Source organism: Hordeum vulgare, chromosome 4H, assembly GCF_904849725.1.
Source record: "Hordeum vulgare subsp. vulgare chromosome 4H, MorexV3_pseudomolecules_assembly, whole genome shotgun sequence".
Classification (NCBI taxonomy): Eukaryota; Viridiplantae; Streptophyta; class Magnoliopsida; order Poales; family Poaceae; genus Hordeum; species Hordeum vulgare.
Genome location: NC_058521.1, coordinates 32,366,788 through 32,382,436, shown reverse-complemented (window position 1 = coordinate 32,382,436; position 15,649 = coordinate 32,366,788).

The window sequence follows — 15,649 nt, the reverse complement described above, 5'->3', positions numbered from 1 at the left end:
CATAGCAATAAGATATATTGGTCCCCCTTCAATCTCGTATGCATCAATTTCTATGCTAGGCTGAAGCTTCTGTCACCCTTGCCCTCCAATACATAGTCCTATCAACATACTACTAACCCTATGGTGTGATCCACGCGCGCGCTCATATGATGGGCACCAAAGGACAACAACATAACCACAAGCAAATTAAACCAATCATAGCAATTCATCAATCACCAATAGGACAACAAAAATCTACTCAGACATCATAGGACGGCAACACATCATTGGATAATAATATGAAGCATAAAGCACCATGTTCAAGTAGACGGTACAGCGGGTTGCGGGAGAGTGGACCGCTGAATATAGATGGGGGGAAGGTGATGGAGGTGTTGGTGAAGATGACGGAGGTGTTGGTGTAGATCACCGTCACACGATGATGTCCCAGGCGGCGTTCCAGCGCCGCCGGGAGAGAGGGGGAGAGAGCCCCCTTCTTCTTCTTCTTCCTTGACCTCCTCCCTAGATGGGAGAAGGGTTTCCCCTCTGGTCCATGGTCTTCATGGCGGCGCAGGGGCGAGAGCCCCTCCAAGATTGGATCTCTCTCTCTCTCTCTCTCTCTCTCTGTGTGTGTGTGTGTGTGTGTGTGTGTGTGTGTGTGTGTCCTTCTGTTTCTGCGCTCCTAGATTCTGCCTTTCACCGTTTCTTAAATTCCCGGAGATCCGTAACTCTGATTGGGCTGAAATTTTAACATGATTTTCTTTTGGATATTAGCTTTCTTGCGGCGAAAGAAGGGCCACAACCGCCTTAGGTATTGGTCACAAGCCTGCCAGGTGCCCCCCCTCTAGGGCGCGCCTAGGGGGCTTGTGACCTCCTCGGGCATCGTTTCGTGTAGATTCTTCTTCCCAAAAATCATAAATATTCCAAAAAAAATCCCCGTAGGTTTTTTATTGCATTTGGACTTCGTTTGGTATGGATAATCTGTGAAACAAAAAACATGCAACAAACAGGAACTGCATTGGGCACTGGATCAATATGTTAGTCCCAAAAATAGTATAAAAAGTTGCCAAAAGTATATGAAAGTTGTAGAATATTGGCATGAAACAGTCAAAAATTATAGATACGACGGATACGTATCAATAAGCATTGTCCATTACGTGTTTGTGTACTAACCCATGGTCTTCGTGAGAGTTCTGTGTGGGGTTAGGTGTGTTTCCATGGGCTTGCGTCAAGAGGAAGATCTCATACAACCCATGGAGGATGACGTCAAGTGGTGATCGTCATCAAGATTGCGGTGTGCAAGTTCAAGTGGATCACCATGAATATATCATGCTTGAACCTTGCCATCCATTGTAGTGGCAATGGACTTGTGAAGATATGCTGAAGAGCGGCTCACCCATGTTGTGTATGGGGGAGCAATCAACTAGTATTCATCAAGCCAACACAATCAAGAAGGTGGTCCATCTTTAGGAAGCCAAGATCATCATCATCTAGCTCAAGAGGACGAGGTGCAAGGTATAGGTTTGCCCTTGATAGGTTTTCTATTTTAGGATAGATTGTCGTACTGTCAAGGGGGGCTCTTAAGTGAGGAGCTTGATCATATCATTCGTTGAGAACTCAAACCATTCGCATCCTTGCATCATATTTCTTGGTTCTTGTTTGGTGTTTCTCTTTGGGAGTTTTAGAGCTTATGGTCATCTTCATGACAAGCTCGAGTTCATCGAAAACGGAGTCCATATGCATCTTCTATGATGTTTTTGATGTTGGAAGTTTTTGTCGATTCTTCATTAATAGAGGTCTCACTTCTCTATATCATAGTGAGTACGGTGGAGAAATCAAGAAAGGTGGTCCATCTTCAGGAAGCCAAGATCATCATCATCTAGATCAAGAGGACTAGGTGCAAGGTATAGGTTTTCCCTCTATAGGGTTTTCCATTGTAGGATAGTTTGTCGTACTGTCAAGGGGGGCTCTCAAGTGAGTAGCTTGATCGTATCGTTTGTTGAGAGTTAAAACCATTTGCATCCTTGCATCGTATCTTGGTTCTTATTTGGTGTTTCTCCTTGTGATTTTTAGAACTTATGGCCATCTTCATGACAAGACCGAGTTCATCGAAAACGGAGTCGATATGCATCTTCTATGATGTTTTCGATGTTGGAAGTTTTTTCCGGTTCTTCATTCATAGTGGTCTCACATATCTATATAATTAGCATTCTCATAACTGCATGTTCCTAAGATTTTATGTCTCTGTTGGATAGCTCTTGTCGTTGTGAATTCAACAAGCTTGAGTTTGCTCGATTCGGAGTTCGTATGCGAAAGTTAGAGCAGTTTCAGTATCCAGCGGTAGTACTGCTCGTGGTGCCACCGGTAGTACCGCTCCCGGAGCGGTAGTACCGCCCCCGGAGCGGTAGTAATTTTTTACTACCGCTCCCTAGTGGTAGTACCGCTCTAGGAGCGGTAGTACCGCTCTGTCGGACTGTTTTTGCACATCCTTTTTGGCCTCAGCATGGTTGGTGAACCTACCGAGCGGTAGTACCGCTCTGTGCGAGCTATGAAGCATAACGATTGGATTTTTAACCACCTATAAAAGTGGGTCTTCTTCCCCATTGAACCTTATCTCTTCAGCTCGTGTTCTTCTCCCATTGTTGACCTTCTTCGAGCTTCCTAACTCTCAATCCCTCCAATGATTCTTGCTAGTTCTTGAGGGAAAAGAGAAAGGAGATCTAGATCCATATTTCCACCAATCACTTTCTCCTCTAAGTGAGGGGAACCCCTTGGGTCTAGACCTTGGAGTTCTGCGTGTTCTTCTTCGTTCTTACTCTCATTTTCCTCCCTAGCATTAGTTGCTTTGGTGGGATTTGTGAGAGAAGGACTTGGGCACTCCGTGTGCCCTTGCCATTGCATTTCGTGCATCAGTTTGAGTTCTCCACAGTGATACGTGGAAGTGAGAAGTTGAGAAGCTTATTACCCTTGGGTATTTGGTACCCCTAGAAGCTTGGTGGTGCCTCAGAGCTCAATCATTGTGGTGTAAAGCTCCGGGCAAGCATCAGGGTCTCCAATTAAATTGTGGAGATTGCCCCGAGCATTTGAGGTCACCTAGAACCCATATGCCATTGTGGTGAAGTTTCGTGGTGTTGTTGGGAGCCTCCAATTAAGTTGTGGAGATTGCCCCAACCTTGTCTGTACGGGTTCGGTGACCGCCCTCAAGGGTCCCTTAGTGGAATCACGACATCTTGCATTGTGCGAGGGCGTGAGGAGATTACGGTGGCCTTAGTGGCATCTTGGGGAGCATTGTGCCTCCACACCGCTCCAACGGAGATTAGCATCCGCAAGGGTGTGAACTTCGGGATATATCATCGTCTCCGCGTGCCTCGGTTATCTCTTACCCGAACCCTTTACTTATGCACTTTACTTTGTGATAGCCATATTGTTTCTTGTCATATATCTTGCTATCACTTACTTGTTTATCTTGCTTACCATAAGTTGTTGGTGCACATAGTTGAGCCTAGTTGTTTTAGCTTTTGTGCTTGACAAATTAAAAGTTAGTTTTATTCCGCATTTGTTCAAGCCTAAACCGTAATTATTTTAAAGCGCCTATTCACCCCCCTCTAGGCGACATCCACTTCCTTTCAATTGTATCAGATCTAGGCCTCTCTTTATTATTTTTAACCACCTAGAGAGTAAGGATGTCGACTAGGGGTTTAGGATTCTCTAACACTCTTAGTTTCGATGGCAGAAATTTTGATGTTTAGGTAATTCGCATGCTTAATCACTTTAGGGTCATGTACCCAAACCTTGAGCGAATTGTAGGTATGGGTTTTTCTCCTCCAAAGGATTATCAAAATATATCTTTAGAGGATGAGAAAAACTCTTATCTTAATGCTCAAGCTTCTAATGTGCTTTTTGATGCTTTGAGAAATGTAGTTATATTTCAACTCATGCCATTCCGGGATGCTCATGAGTTGTGGACAAAGCTTCAAGATAAATATGGTATGTCCAAGATTTGTGGGAATGATTGTTCTCCCTCCACCTTCGGTCGTGTGGTCTTCTCAACTTCATCTACTTCACCTACATGTGGATTGCCACAAGGTAGTGATATGGTGAGTAGTGGAGATCATTGCAATGATGATAGTGGGCTTATTGTTGATGATCCTTCATCACTATATTATCGCAATGCTTCATCTTTGGGCATTAACACTTCAAGCACTCTAAATGTTTTACATGCTTGTGTTGACAATCCTTGCATATCGTGTAAAAACTGCTTGACTATTTCTCATGATGATATGCTTCCTATATCTTGTTGCCATGATAAAAATGTATCTATTTCCTCGAGTTGTTGTGCTAACAACGTAGAGGAAATTCATCACTCCATGGAACAAGATGTGGCCTTGAATGATGCTTCAAGGGATCCTGAATCATCATCTATTATTACTCACTTTTGCCTTATCAGCCAAATACTTGGGGCAGTTGCGCTTCCAGTGACCCAGTCCCTTGCAATAATAACACTCTGTTTCAGGCTTAGGTCCAACCTTGGGTTTCTTCGTCGGATTGGTAACAGGCTTGTCGCTCTTCTTGGAGTTACCCATCTTGCCTTTGCTGTTTCTCTTGAAACCAGTGGTCTTATTGACCATCAACACTTGATGTTCTTTCCGGAGTTTTGACTCTGCAACTTTCAGCATCGCGAATAACTCACCGGGTGACTTGTTCATCCCTTGAATGTTATAGTTCAACACAAAGCTCTTATAGCTAGGTGGCAGTGATTGAAGAATTCTGTCAGTGATGGCCTCTTGCGGGAGTTCAATCCCCAGCTCAACTAGACGGTTTGAGTACCCAGACATTTTGAGCACATGCTCACTGATACACGAATTCTCCTCCATCTTGCAAGCATAGAATTTATCGGAGGTCTCATACCTCTCGATCCGGGCGTTCTTCTGAAAGATAAACTTCAACTCCTGGAACATCTCATATGCTCCATGATGCTCAAAGCAACGTTGAAGTCCCGGCTCTAAGCCATACAAGACTGCACATTGAACTATCGAGTAGTCCTCCTTACGTGTTAACCAGGCGTTCAAAGCATCTTGGCTAGACGTAGCAGGTGGTTCATCTCCTAGTGCAGCATTAAGGACATAATCCTTGTTCCTAGCTTGCAGGAGCAGCTTTAGATTACGAGCCCAGTCTACAAAGTTGCTTCCATCATCTTTCAACTTAGCTTTCTCTTGGAACGTATAAAAATTCAGGCTTGCTACTGCGTGAGCCATTGATCTACAACACAAATATTGCAAAGTGTACTTAGACTATGTTTAAGATAATTAGAGTTTAACTAATCAAATTACTCATAAACTCCCACTCAAAAAGTACATCTCTCTAGTCATTTGAGTGGTACATGATCCAAATCCACTAACTCAAGTCCGATCATCACGTGAGTTGACAATAGTTTCAGTGGTAAGCATCTATATGGTAATCATATCAACTATACGATTCATGCTCGACCTTTCGGTCTCATGTGTTCCGAGGCCATGTCTGCACACGCTAGGCTCGTCAAGTTTAACCCGAGTGTTCCGTGTGTGCAACTGTTTTGCATCCGTTGTATGTGAACGTTGAGTCTATCACACCCGATCATCACGTGGTGTCTCGAAACGACGAAGTGTCGCAACGGTGCGCAGTCAGGGAGAACACAATTTCATCTTGAAATTTTAGTGAGAGATCACCTTATAATGCTACCGTCGTTCTAAGCAAAATAAGGTGCATAAAAGGATTAACATCACATGCAATTCATAAGTGACATGATATGGCCATCATGTTGTGCTTCTTGATCTCCATCATCTAAGCACCGGCATGATCTTCTTGTCACCGGCGCCACACCATGATCTCCATCATCGTGCCGCCATCGAGGTTGTCGTGCTATCTATGCTATTACTACTAAAGCTACGACCTAGCAATATAGTAAACGCAACTGCAAACACAAACGTTAGTTTAAAGACAACCTTATGGATCCTGTCGGTTGCCGTAGCATCGACGTGCAAGTCGAAATTAACTATTACAACATGATCATCTCATAGATCCAATATATCACATCACGTCATTGGCCATATCACATCACAAGCATACCTCGCAAAAACAAGTTAGACGTCCTCTAATTTGTTGTTGCATGTTTTACGTGGCTGCTATGGGTATGATCGCACCTTACTTACGCAAAAACCACAACGGAGATGTGCAAATTGCTATTTAACCTCTCTCCAAGGACCACCTTGGTCAAAACCAATTCAACTAAAGTTGAAGAAACTAACACCCGCCAGTCATCTTTATGCAACGAGTTGCATGTCAGTCGATGAAACCAGTCTCTCGTAAGCGTACGAGTAATGTCGGTCCGGGCCGCTTCAATCCGACAATACCGCCGAATCGAGAAAAGACTAAGGAGGGCAGCAAATCAAACATCAACGTCCACAAAACCTTTTGTGTTCTACTCGAGATAACATCTACGCATGAACCTAGCTCATGATGCCACTGTTGGGGAACGTTGCATGGGAAAGAAATTTTTTCCTATGCACACGAAGACCTATCATGGTGATGTCCATCTAACCCTTGTAGACCTATCATGCAGAGGAGATTAGATCTATGTACCCTTGTAGATTGCTAAGCGGGAAGCGTTAAGAAACACGGTTGATGTAGTGGTACAACTTCGTGATTCAAATCACCGTCGTCCCACGATCCGTTCCGATCTAGGGCCGAACGGACGACACCTCCGCGTTCAGCACACGTACAGTTCGATGACGATCTCGTCCTTCTTGATCCAGCAAGAGAGACGGAGAAGCAGATGAGTTTTCCAGCAGCGTGATGGCGCTCCGGTGGTGGTGATGATCTACTCCTGCAGGGCTCCACCCGAGCTCCACAGAAATCCGATCTAGAGGTAAAACTACGTGCTATAGGTTTGAGCTGCATGCGGCAAAGTTGTGTCTCAAAAACCCTAAAACCACTAGTATATATAGGATGAGGGGAGGGGCTAGCCTTTGTTCTCAAGAGAGCCCCAAGGGCACCGGCCGAAGTGGAGAGGAGGACTCCAACTCCAATTCGGTTTGGGGAAGGAGGAGTCCTCCTCTCCCTTCCCACCTCCCTCTTTCCTTTTTTTCTTTCCTTTGGTGTTTTTTCACTTGTGGATCCATGTCCCTATTGGGCTGCCCTCACCAGCCCACTAAGGGCTGGTGCGCCACCCTAGTGTCATTGGGCTCACTCCCGGGTGGGTGGGCCCCTCCCGGTGAATATCCGGAACCCATTCGTCACTCGTGGTACACTGTCGGTAATGCCCGAAACTTTCCCGTGACCAAATGAAACCATCCTATATATCAATCTTTGTTTCCGGACCATTCCGGAAACCCTCGTGACGTTCGTGATCTCATCTGGGACTTCGAACAACATACGGTAACCACACATATTAACTCAACTATACTAAAACATCATCGAACCTTAAGTGTGCAGACCCTGCGGGTTCGAGAACTATGTAGACATGACCCGAGACACTCCTCGGTCAATATCCAATAGTGGGACCTGGATGCCCATATTGGATCCTACATATTCTCTGAATATCTTTATCGGTTGAACCTCAGTGCCAAGGATTCATATAATCCCGTATGTCATTCCCTTTGTCCTTTAGTATGTTACTTGCCCGAGATTCGATCATCGGTATCCACATACCTATTTCAATCTCGTTACCAGCAAGTCTCTTTACTCGTTCCGTAATACAAGATCCTGTGACTTACACTTAGTCACATTGCTTGCAAGGCTTGTGTGTGATGTTGTATTACCGAGTGGGCCCCGAGATACCTCTCCGTCACAAGGAGTGACAATTCCCAGTCTTGATCCATACTAACTTAACAAACACCTTTCGGAGATACCTGTAGAGCACATTTATAGTCACCGAGTTACGTTGCGACGTTTGATACACACAAGGTATTCCTTCGGTGCCAGTGAGTTATATGATCTCATGGTCATAGGAATAAATACTTGACACGCAGAAAACAATAGCAACAAAATGCCACGATCACATGCTACGTTTATAGTTTGGGTCTAGTCCATCACATGATTCTCCTAATGATGTGATCCAGTTATCAAGTGACAACACTTGCATATAGTGAGAAAACCTTGACTATCCTTGATCAACTGGCTAGCCAACTAGAGGCTTGCTAGGGACATTGTTTTGTCTATGTATCCACACATGTATCTATGTTTTCATTCAATACGATTATAGCATGGATAATAAACGATTATCTTGAAATAGGAAATATAATAATAACTATTTTATCATTGCCTCTAGGGCATATTTCCAACAGATATAATAATAACTTATGGTGGCAATGGACTTGTGAAGATATGCTGAAGAGCAGCTCACCCATGTTGTGTATGGGGGAGCAATCAACTAGTCTTCATCAAGCCAACGCAATCGAGAAGGTGGTCCATCTTGAGGAAGCCAAGATTATCATCATCTAGCTCAATAGGATGAGGTGCAAGGTATAGATTTGCCCTTGATAGGTTTTCTATTTTAGGATAGATTGTCGTACTGTCAAGGGGGCTCTCAAGTGAGTAGCTTGATTGTATCATCCGTTGAGAGCTCAAACCATTTGCATCCTTGCATCATATTTCTTGGTTCTTGTTTGGTGTTTTTCTTTGTGAGTTTTAGAGCTTATGGTCATCTTCATGACAAGCTCGAGTTCATCGAAAACGGAGTCCATATACATTTTCTATGATGTTCTCGATATTGGAAGTTTTTGCCGGTTCTTCATTAATAGAGGTCTCACTTCTGTATATAATTGGAATTTTATAACTGCATGTTCTTAAGATTTTATGTCGCTGTTGGATAGCTCTTGTCGTTGTGAATTCAACAAGCTTGAGTTTGCTCGATTCGGAGTTTGTATGTGAAAGTTAGAGCATTTTTAGTATCCAGCGGTAGTATCGCTCGTGGTGCGAGCGGTAGTACCGCTCCGTCGGACTGTTTTTGTGCATCCTTTTTAGCCTCAGCATGGTTGGTGAACCTACAGGGCGGTAGTACCGCTCTGTGCGGGCTGTGAAGCATAACGGTTGGATTTTTCCCCACCTATAAAAGGGGGTCTTCTTCCCCATTGAATCTTATCTCTTCAGCTCGTGTTCTTCCCCCATTGTTGACCTTCTTCGAGCTTGCTAACTCTCAATCCCTCCAATGATTCTTGCTAGTTCTTGAGGGAAAAGAGATAGGAGATCTAGATCCACATTTCCACCAGTCACTTTCTCCTCTAAGTGAGGGGAACCCCTTGGGTCTAGACCTTGGAGTTCTTCGTGTTCTTCTTCGTTCTTCCTCTCATTTCCCTCCCTAGCATTAGTTGCTTTGGTGGGATTTGGGAGAGAAGGACTTGGGCACTCCGTGTGCCCTTGCCATTGCATTTGGTGCATCAGTTTGAGTTATCCACGGTGATACGTGGAAGTGAGAAGTTGAGAAGCTTATTACCCTTGGGTATTTGGTACCCCTAGAAGCTTGGTGGTGCCTCTAAGCTCAATCATTGTGGTGTAAAGCTCCTGGCAAGCGTCAGGGTCTCCAATTAAGTTGTGGAGATTGCCCCGAGCATTTGAGGTCACCTCGAAGCCATATGCCATTGTGGTGAAGCTTCGTGGTGTTGTTGGGAGCTTTCAATTAAGTTGTGGAGATTGCCCCAACCTTGTGTGTACAGGGTCGGTGACCGCCCTCAAGGGTCCCTTAGTGGAATCACGACATCTTGCATTGTGCGAGGGCGTGAGGAGATTACGGTGGCCTTAGTGGCATATTGGGAATCATTATGCCTCCACACCGCTCCAACGGAGATTAGCATCCGCAAGGGTGTGAACTTCGGGATATATCATCGTCTATGCGTGCCTCAGTTATCTCTTAACCGAACCCTTTACTTATGCACTTTACTTTGTGATAGCCATATTGTTTCTTGTCATATATCTTGCTATCACTTAGTTGTTTATCTTGCTTAGCATAAGTTGTTGGTGCACATAGTTGAGCTTAGTTGTTTTAGGTTTTGTGCTTGACAAATTAAATGTTAGTTTTATTCCGCATTTGTTCAAGCCTAAACCGTAATTATTTTAAAGCGCCTGTTCACCCCCCTCTAGGCGACATCCACGTCCTTTCAAATGTGAACATAAACCAACAATTCATCGGATTTCAACAAACACACCTCAAAAGAGTATTACATCGGATAGATCTTCATGAAGATCATGAAGAACATGATATTGAAGAACAAAGAGAGAGAAGAAGCCATCTAGCTACTAGCTATGGACCCGTAGGTCTGTGGTGAACTACTCACGCATCATCGGAGGGGCAGTGAAGTTGATGTAGATGCCCTCCGTTATCGATTCCCCCTCCGGCAGATTACCGGTAAAGGCTCCCAGATTGGGTCTCACGGGAACAAAGGCTCCCGCCGGTGGATTTTTTTTGTTGCTCTTTTTGGTATTGGGGGAATATTTGGGAATTTATAGGAGGATGATTGTGGTTAGGAGGCCTGCAGGGGGCCACAAGGCACGCCCCCTAGGATGTGCCCTGCAGGCTTGTCGTATCCCGGCAGGTCTCCTTCCCCCTCTCCAAGTCCAGCAGGTTTCTTCTGGTCCAAGAAAAATCATTCCGGAGATTTTATTCCGTTTGGACTCCGTTTAATATTCCTTATATGCAATACTCAAAAACAAGGAAAAACCAGAAACTAGCACTAGGCTCTAGATTAAGAGGTTAGTCCCAAAAATAATATCAAATAGCATATTAATGCATACAAAACATCCAAAACATATAATATAATTGCATGGAACAATAATAAATTATAGATACGTTGGAGACGTATCAAGCATCCCCAAGCTTAATTCCTTCTCTTCCTCGAGTAGGTAAATGATAAAACAGAATTGTTGATGTGGAATGCTACCTAACATATTTATCCATGTAATATTATTTATTGTGGCATGAATATTCAGATCCATAAAATTCAAAACAAAAGTATAATATTGACATAAAAACAATAATATTTCAAGCATACTAACAAGGCAATTGCGTCCTTTCGAAATAACATGGCCTTAGAAAGTTATCCCTACAAAATCATATGGTCTCGCTATGCTCCATCTTTCCCACACAAAGTATCTAAATCGTGCACACCCCCGATGAAAGTCAAGCAATTGTTTCACACTTTTTATGTTCTCAAACCTTTCAACTCTCATGCAATACATGAGCGAAGCCATGGATACAACACTATAGGTGGAATACAATATGGTGGAGGTTGCAAGAGAAAAAAAGGAGAAGATAGTCTCACATCAACTAGGCATATCAACGGGCTATGAAGATGCCCATCAATAGATATCAGTGTGAGTGAGTAGGGATTTCCATGCAACAAATGCACTAGAGTTATAAGTGTATGAAAGCTCAAAAATAAAACTAAGTGGTTGTGCATAACATGAAAAATTCCACTAGTTATATGAAAGTGACAAAATAGGAGACTCTCTATGAAGAACATGGTCCTACTTTCAAGCACAAGTGTGGAAAAATATAGTTGCATTGTCCCTTCTCTCTTTGTCTCATTTTCTTCTTTTTTTGGTGGGTATCTTTGGCCTCTTTTATTTTTTTATATGGACTTATCTGGCCTATTTCATTTTTTGTAAAGTCTGGAGACTCATCCCAACTTGTGAGGGAATCATAGATTCCATCATCATTTTCTCACACGGGACAATGCTTTAATAATGCAAATCATCACACTTTTATTTACTTACAACTCAAAGATTGCAACTCGATATATAGAACAAAATATTACTGTATAAGCAATATGGAAGTGATGGTGCGTGTCATAAAAAACGGAACGGCGGTGTTGCATGACAATATATCTCGGAATGAATATGAAAATGCCATAATAGGTAGATATGGTGGCTATTTTGAGGAAAGTATATGGTGGCTATTTTGAGGAAGGTGGGTTTAATGTACTGGCGAAAGTTGTGTGGTACTAAAGAGGCTAGAAAAGGTGGAAGGGTGAGAGTCGTACAATCCATGAACTCAACATTAGTCATAAAGAACTCACATACTTATTGCCAAAGACTATTAGTTATCAAAGCAAAGTATTAGACGCATGCTCCTAGGGGAAGGGTTGGTAGGAGTTAACCATCGCGCGATCCCGACCTCCATACAAAGGTTGACAACCATTAAACAAATCATGCTCCGGCTTCATCACATAATGGTTCACCATACGTGCATGCTATGGGAATCACAAACTTTAACACAAGTATTTCTTCCAATTCACAATTACTTACTAGCATGACTCTCATATTACCATCTTCATATCTCAAAACTATATGCAAGGAATCAAACTTCTCATCGTATTCAATGCACTTAATATGATTTTTTTTATTGTATCCCTCTTGGATGCCCATTATATTAGGACTAAATTCATAACCTAAACCAACTACCATGCTGTTTAAAGACTCTAAAAATAATATAAGTGAGGTACGAGAGTTTAATAATTTATACAAAATAAAATACCATCGTGCTCTAAAAGATATAAGTGAAGCACTAGAGCAACATTGCCTAGCTCAAAAGATATAAGTGAAGCACATAGAGTATTCTAATAAATTCACGATTCAGAGTTTTTCTCTCAAAAGATGTGTGCAGCAAGGATGATTGTGGCAAACTAAAAAGTAAAGACTTATATCATACAAGACACTCCAAGCAAAACACATATCATGTGGTGAATAAAAATATAGCCTCAAGTAAATTTACCGATGGATTGATGACGAAAGAGGGGAAGCCTTCCGGGGCATCCCCAAGCTTAGACTCTTTGGTATCCTTGAATATGACTTGGGGTGCCTTGGGCATCCCCAAGCTTAGGCTCTTGCCACTCCTTATTCCATAGTCCATCAAATCTTTACCCAAAACTTGAAAACTTCACAACACAAAAATCAACAGAAAACTCATGAGATCCGTTAGTATAAGAAAAATAAATCACCACTTTAGGTACTGTTGTGAACTCATTCCTTATTACTATTGATGCAATATTTACTGTATTCCAACTTCTCTATGGTTCATAACCCCTGATACAACCCATAGATTCATGAAAATAAGCAAACAACACAAATAAAAAACAGAATCTGTCAAAAACAGAATAGTCTGTTGCAATCTATAAACTTCAAATACTTTTGTAACTCTAAAAATTCTGAAAATTTAGGACAATCAGGAAAATTTGTATATCAATCTTGGGTAAAAATTTCAGACCAATATTACGTTCGAGTGTGTTTACAAAATTCCTGAACTGGGAGCGAAAGTTTCTGTTTTTCAGCAAAATCAACTTGCAAACACCGTAGACCATCCCAAAGGTCTTACTTGGCTGAAACACTAATTGAAACAATAAAACACAATTATTACAGAGGTAATAATGTGTGAAGCACTCAAAAGCAGAAGCAAAAAACAAAAGCATAAAAATAAAATTGGGTTGCCTCCCAACAAGCGCTATTGTTTAACGCCCCTAGCTAGGCATAACACAATAGATCTAGGTATTGTAATCTTTGGTATGAAAATACTCAATTGCACACTTGTAAACCCTAGGACATCCTTTGGTTTTATCTATAATCATACTCCTAGGCGAGAAATCCAGAAATCCACTTGTAGTAATAGGTTCCCTAAGAATATCGATAAAGCTAGGGTGAACACTTATCATCTTAAGATCTCCATCCTCATTTCTAGAGGATTCACTCTTATTTTTGGGAACATAAACAAACTTGTCAGTCTTAGGAGGAGGAAATTTTGGAGTGGTTTTAATAGAGGCAAAAGCAGAGCCCAAGTTGGTAATAATGTCCTCTAGCTTTCCAATTCTAGAAGAATCTTGATCCAGTTTTTCATTAACTATGGGTTCCTTTTCCCTTAGGTTTTTTAAAGTAACTCCTACCTTGGATTCATATTGATTAATATTATTATGAATATTTTTGTCCAAGTTTTCAATGAGCTCAGTGGTAGCAACTTTATTTTCAATAGTATCAAGCCTTCGCATCACATGTTTCAAAGTTAAGATTGTTTCATTAACCATGAGTGGGGGTGAACCTACTAAATTCGTCATAGCATTATAAGAATCAAAGATATGGCTAACCAATAAGTTTCCTCCCATAATGGTATCCAAAACATATCTATTCCAAGGAGAGACACCCACATAAAAATTGCGAAGGAGAATGGTATATATTGCTTACGAGTATATATATTTTGAGCATTGCAAATTCTATACCAAGCATCTTTTAAGTTTTCTCCCTCCCTTTGCTTAAAATCAAGAACTTCATTCTCGGGAATACTAGCGATGGTAGCAAGGATATCCATGAGTTTAAGAGATCTAACACCCAAGCAAACGGAAAGGCAAACGGAAGAAGGGCGAATACAAAGGCAAATCTTTTTGGTAATTTCTGAAAATCGTTTTAGAAGTGCGGGAGAGGAAAACGAGAGGCAAAAGGCAAATAAAGTAAATGCAAGGGGTGAGTTTGTGATGGGTACTTGTTAGGCTTGATCTTGCTATGTATCCTCCCCGGCAACGGCACCGGAATTCCTTCTTCCTACTTCTTGAGCTTGCGTTGGTTTTCCCTTGAAGAGGAAAGGGTGATACATCAAAGTAGATAAGTATTTCCCTCAATTTGTTGAGAACCAAGGTATCAATCCAGTAGGAGGAACAAGCAAGGCCCCAATCTTTGCACCTACACAAACAATCAAACACTTGCACCCAACGCTAAAAAGGGGTTGTCAATCCCTTCACGGTTATTTGCAAGGATGAGATTTGATAGAGATAGATATAAAAGATTGCTAGAACGAAAAGTAAAACAAAAGTAAATAAATGGTAGCAATATATTTTTAGTATTTTTGATTTATAGATATGAAAGGATAATATGGAAAATAGACCCGGGGGGCATAGGTTTCACTAGAGGCTTCTCTCATGAGGAAAATAATACGGTGGGTAAACAAATTACTGTCGAGCAATTGATAGAGAAGCGAATAATTATCAAGATATCCAAGGCAATGATAATGCATATGGGCATCACGTGTGTGTCAAGTAGACCAGAACGATTCTGCATCTACTATTATTACTCCACACATCGACCGACTCATGCGTGCATCTAGAGTATTAAATTCATGAAGAACGGAGTAACACATTAGGTAAGATGACATGATGTTGAGGGATAAACTCAAGCAATATGATGAAACCCCCATCTTTTTATCCTTGATGGAAATAATGCAATACGTGCCTCGCTACCCCTACTTTGTCACTGGGTGAGGACACCGCAAGATTGAACCCAAAATTAAGCACGTTTCCCATTGCAAGAATTACCAATCTAGTTGGCCAAACCAAACTAATAACTCAAAGAGACTTGCTAAGATATGAAATCATGCATATAAGAATTTAGAGAAGATTTAAATAATATTCATAGATAATCTGAACATAAACCCACAATTCATCTTGACAAACACACCGCAAAAGAGTATTACATCGCATAGATGTTCATGAAGATCATGAAGAACATGGTATTGAAGAACAAAGAGAGATAAGAAGTCATCTAGCTACTAGCTATGGACCCGTAGGTCTGTGAACTACTCACGCATCATTGGAGGGGCAATGGAGTTGATGTAGATGCCCTCCATGATCGATTCCCCCTCCGGCAGATTACCGAAAAAGGCTCCCAA